Source organism: Schistocerca nitens, chromosome 11 (genome assembly GCF_023898315.1).
Source record: "Schistocerca nitens isolate TAMUIC-IGC-003100 chromosome 11, iqSchNite1.1, whole genome shotgun sequence".
Classification (NCBI taxonomy): Eukaryota; Metazoa; Arthropoda; class Insecta; order Orthoptera; family Acrididae; genus Schistocerca; species Schistocerca nitens.
The window spans coordinates 52,395,963-52,401,947 of NC_064624.1; the positions used below are offsets into that span (position 1 = coordinate 52,395,963).

The 5,985-nt window shown below is 45.1% G+C and overlaps 1 non-coding gene across 1 annotated transcript; it reads left to right on the forward strand.

Moving 5' to 3' along the window:
- Nucleotides 1-3,249: 3,249 nt before the first annotated feature.
- Trnat-ugu (transfer RNA threonine (anticodon UGU)) lies at nucleotides 3,250-3,324 on the forward strand. The gene has a single exon. It is a non-coding gene; the product is annotated as a tRNA-Thr (tRNA).
- Nucleotides 3,325-5,985: the final 2,661 nt, after the last annotated feature.

Below are 5,985 nucleotides of genomic sequence, written 5' to 3' on the forward strand. Positions count from 1 at the left end.
CCGAGGCAGGATTCGAACCTGCGACCGTAGCGGTCACGCGGTTCCAGACTGAAGCGCCTAGAACCGCTCGGCCACGCCGGCCGGCTAAATCGCTGACACCTGATAGCACGTTTGACAGCTGTCAACTGCGGAGCACAGACAGCTGAAGGTGAAAACGTTTGTCATCTACACTGAAGAGCCAAAGAAACTGGTACACCTGCCTAAGATCGTGTGGGGCCCCGTCGAGCACGAAGAAGTGCCGCAACAACACGACGCCGCACGGAATCGAAAAATGTCTGAATTATTGCTGGAGGGAATCGACTCCGTAAATCATGCAGGGCTGTCCATAAACCCGTAAGCGTACGAGGGGGTGGATATCTCTTCTGAACTGTACGTTGCAAGGCATCCCTGATATGTTCAATAATGTTCAATGTCTGTGGAGTTTGGTGGCCAGTGTTCCTGGAGCCACTCTGTAGCAATTCTGGACGTGTGGGGTTTCGCATTGTCCTGCTAGAATTGCCCAAATCCGTGGGAGTGTACAATGGACATGAATGGATGCGAGTGATCAGAGATGATGTTTACGTACGTGTCACCTGTCAGAGTGGTATCTAGACGTATCTGGGGTCCCATATCACTCCAACTGCACACTCCCCACACCATTACAGTCTCCACCAGCTTGAATAATCCCCTGCTGACGTGCAAGGTCCATGGATTCATGAGGTTGTCTCCATGCCCGTACACGTCCATCCGCATGATACAATTTGAAACTCGTCCGACCAGGCAACACGTTTCCAGTCTTCAACTGTCCAATGTCAGCATTGACGATCTGGTAGAAGCGTAAAGCTTTCTGTCGTGCTGTCGTCAAGCATAGACGAGTGGCCCTTCGGCTCCGAAAGTCCATATCGGTGATATTTCGTTGAAAGGTTTGGACGCTGACACTTGCTAATGGCCAAGCATTGAAATCTGCCGCAATTAGTTGAAGGGCTGTACTTCTGTCACGTTCAACGATTTTCTTCAGTCGTTGTTAGTCCCGTGCTTCCAGGATTTTTTTTCCCGGGCGTAGCGATGTCGGAGATTTGATGTTTTACCAGATATCTGATATTCACGATACACTCGTGAAATGGTCGAATGGGAAAATCCCCCCTTCATCGCTGCCTAGGAGATGCTGTGCGTCGACTATAACACCACGTTCAATCTCACTTAAATCTTGGTAACTTGCCACTGTATTAGCAGTAGCAGATCTAACAACTGCGCTAGACACTTGTCTTATGCAGGGGTTGCAGCGCCGTATTCCGCCTGTTTACAAATCTCTGTATTTGAATACGCATGCCTACATCAGTTTTTTTGGCGCTTTACTGTATAATTGTATGAAAAGTCGTTGCCATAGAGACGTTTACAAAATCGCGTTGTATACACATGTAGCACCTGCGTCCAGCCTAGAGAAACTGTTCGGGATATTTCACTACAAATAAAGTTCACTTTTCCTTTTTGTTTCTAATAGAAAATTGGCAAATGAATGCCCGGACAGTACCGTGTTTGTGAGCTAGTTACTTGTTCGACTGGCGTATTCTTTGTGAAGACCTCGATAGCTTAACGAAGGAATTACCTGGCCGCTACAAGAGCAGACTAGAGACCATATGAAAATGGTAAGACATGTCCGAAAGAACAATCACCATCTTCATACAGTTAAGGCTAACTGGCCATTGACCTACTTCTTCTGTGCGGATGCACACGCATTGCCCGAACTCTGACGGAACTCGGTCAGATTGACTGCTGCGAGTAATGAGTGTAATGGGCAGGGCACTACGAATGTAGTGTGTGGACATTAAGTTGGAAATGTAGGTCTCGCGGGGAGCAAGCAAGTGTAACATCCACGAGATAAATTTTAGCTACAGTGCGACGAGAGAAAATTATGCCTCTAACAGTTATAAACATTATCTATTCGACGTATGAAAAAACAGTGAAAACGATGATAAATATTAATTATTTATATAATATTCTATGATGTAATTGGACGTATCGATGTGTATCATACAAAGACAATGGTAATTGTAAATTCCTTTTACGATCTACGTTTGTCTTCCTTTGTTTTTTCCTTTTGTTGGTTGGCTTTTGTAGGTTGCGGACGCATATCAAACTGAGGTCTGTTAAGAAATTGTAATTATTTGTTAATTATTACTTGAAAATAGGGTTCATTATTATTATAAATATGAGTGAATAATTATTTGCCCCTCTCAGTAAGCATTATCTGTGTTAATTATTTCTTTCCGCTGCAACGAGTGCAGCCATTGATGATAGCGATTTGTATCGCGGCCGGCCGAAGTGGCAGTGCGGTTAAAGGCGCTGCAGTCTGGAACCGCAAGACCGCTACGGTCGCAGGTTCGAATCCTGCCTCGGGCATGGATGTTTGTGATGTCCTTAGGTTAGTTAGGTTTAACTAGTTCTAAGTTCTAGGGGACTAATGACCTCAGCAGTTGAGTCCCATAGTGCTCAGAGCCATTTGAACCATTTGTATCGCGTTTTTGTCTGTGTTTTCCTTAGAAACAAATCAAATATTTGCTTCACGAAGTCTAAATAGTGCACAATACGAAAGTAGAGTTTATAGAGTTTAATAAGCATTTCAAATACTTACCTATTTGGTCTAACAATAGAAAGTCTCTATCGATTGTCTGCCGTCATCTTAACAATTATCTCAGCAGCAAATTCAAACTACGCAACTCTGCAGACATAAATGCCGAACGTAATACAAATGTGTAAAAATAAAAGTGCACCGGTGGTCCCGAACTCATTTTAATGAAAATGATTCGAATCAGTTTGGTTCTTTAAAAACAGTGCTCATAGCACGATCCTTAATAAGAAACTTTTCTAGCTGATGTATGGAGCCGAAATTAATTACGCACGAGTTGCGAAGAATATTGTTTCAGGTAACATACGTCAGTGTTGTGCGCGGCTGATATTCGGTGGTTTTAATGATCATTTTGCTGAAGATAACTGTTTCCATCATAATCAATAGTTGTATAGAATCTGATGTATGAACTGTGATTTAGTGACACTTACACAACTTACAGACAACACTTTAACACGACGTTAACTTGGAGTCCTTTAGCGATTTATCAAATCTTTAGCCGGGAGAAAAATTATTTAGTAATTGCTCAATGTAATAAAATGAGATTATCATTTTCATTTACAAACTAGTTAAATACCAAACCACTGAATAACACAGCGAACGCCACACAAGGGATAAATGCCTGCAGTCGCACTATCCTCTGTGCCCTCGGTGGCTCAGATGGATAGAGCGTCTGCCATGTAAGCAGGAGACCCCGGGTTCGAGTCCCGGTCGAGGCACACATTTTCAACTGTCCCCATTGATGTATATCAACGCTTTTCGGCAGCTTACGGTCTTGATTTAATTATCATTTCAGAGCAGAGACTGGCGGGCTCCAAGCGTACACCTGAACACACAGACCGCACCTGAGACTCGCGTGTGACTTCAGATTTGGTTCGGCAGGGTAGGTCGGTGTGTTACCTCTCCTGCCGACGGCGGAATAGTGGCTTTCGCCGCCTTCGTCTTACTATGTGATCAAGCTCCACACGCGTTATGTTGCTGAATTCCTCTTCACAGACTCCTGCCAACCGAGCATATAAAATTATACACCTCCACTAAAGAAAAAAATGCGTCGCTCTGTTCGGTTTTGGAACTGCGTCCTGAATCATAACATTGTGGCAACCTTACGAGGTGCGTGCTATACTGTCTACCGAAAGTATGTGACATCTACATTGATACTCCGCAAGCCACTGTACGGTGCGTGACATAGGGTACCCTGTACCACTACTAGTAATTCCCTCCCTTATTCCACACGTAAATACAGCGAGGGAAACAAGACTGTCTACAGGGTGTTACAAAAGGTACGGCCAAACTTTCAGGAAACATTCCTCACACACAAAGAAAGAAAATATGTTATGTGGACATGTGTCCGGCAACACTTACTCTCCTTGTTAAAGCTCATTTTATTACTTCTCATCAAATCACATTAATCATGGAATGGAAACACACAGCAACAGAACGTACCAACGTGACTTCAAACACTTTGTTACAGGAAATGTTCAAAATGTCCTCCGTTAGCGAGCATACGTGCATCCACCCTCCGTCGCACGGAATCCCTGATGCGCTGATGCAGCCCTGGAGAATGGCGTATTGTATCACAGCCGTCCACAATACGAGCACGAAGAGTCTCTACATTTGGTACCGAGGTTGCGTAGACAAGAGCTTTCAAATGCCCCCATAAATGAAAGTCGAGAAGGTTGAGGTCAGGAGAGCGTGGAGGCCACGGAATTGGTCCGCCTCTACCAATCCGTCGGTCACCGAATCTGTTGTTGAGAAGCGTACGAACACTTCGACTGAAATGTGCAGGAGCTCCATCGTGCACGAACCACATATTGTGTCGTACTTGTAAAGGCACATGTTCTAGCAGCACAGGTAGAGTATCCCGTATCAAATCATGATAACGTGCTCCATTGAGCGTAGGGGGAAGAACATGGGGCCCAATCGAGACATCACTAACAATGCCTGCCCAAACGTTCACAGAAAATCTGTGTTGATGACGTGATTGCACAATTGCGTGCGGATTCTCGTCAGCCCACACATGTTGATTGTGAAAATTTACAATTTGATCACGTCGGAATGAAGCCTCGTCTGTAAAGAGAACATTTGCACTGAAATGAGGTTTGACACATTGTTGGATGAACCATTCGCAGAAGTGTACCCGTGGAGGCCAATCAGCTGCTGATAGTGACTGCACACGCTGTGCACGGTACGGAAACAACTGGTTCTCCCGTAGCACTCTCCATACAGTGATGTGGTCAACGTTACCTTGTACAGCAGCAGCTTATCTGTCGCTGACATTAGGGTTATCGTCAACTGCACGAAGAATTGCCTCGTCCATTGCAGGTGTCCTCGTCGTTCTAGGTCTTTCCCAGTCGCGAGTCACAGGCTGGAATGTTCCGTGCTCCCTAAGACGCCGATCAATTGCTTCGAACGTCTTCCTGCCAGGACACCTTCGGTCTGGAAATCTGTCTCGATACAAACGAACCGCGCCACGGCTATTGCCCCGTGCTAATCCATACATCAAATGGGCATTTGTAAACATTGCACTGACTGCAAAACCACGTTAGTGATGAACACTAACCTGTTGATGCTACGTACTGATGTGCTTGATGCTAGTACTTTAGAGCAATGAGTCGCATGTCAACACAAGCACCGAAGTCAACATTACCTTCCTTCAATTGGGCCAATTGGCGGTGAATCGAGGAAGTATAGTACATACTGACGGAACTAAAATGAGCTCTAACATGGAAATTAAGCGTTTCCGGACACATGTCCACATAACATCTTTTCTTTATTCGTGTGTGAGGAATGTTTCCCGAAAGTTTGGCCGTACCTTTTTGTAACACCCTGTATATGGGTCGGTATGAGCCTTTAATTGCTGTATCTTACCTTCCTGGTCTTTATGCTCAGTATATGTTGGCGGCACTAGAATCGTTCGGCAGTCAGCTTCAGATGCCGGCCGGTTCTCTAAAGTTTCTCAACGGCATTCACCGAAAAGAGCGTCGCCTTTCCTCCAGGGATTTCCATTTGACTTCCCGAAGCATCTCCGTAACAATTACATGGTGCTCGAACCTACCGGTAACAAATATAGCAGCCCGCCCCTAAACTGCATCGATGTCTTGGTTCAATATGACCTGGTCACGGATCACAAACACACGAGCAGTATTCAAGAATGGGTCGCACCAGCGTCCTGTATGCGGTCTCCTTTACAGTTGAACCACTCGTTCCAAAAATTCTCCCAAAAAACTGAAGCCGACCATTCATCTTCGCTACTACAGTTGTCACATGTTCGTTCCACCTCATATCGCTTCGCAACGTTACATCCAGACACTTAAAACGACTTGACCGTGCCGAGCAAGACACTGGGTAATAGTGTAATCGAACATGACAGGTTTGCTCTT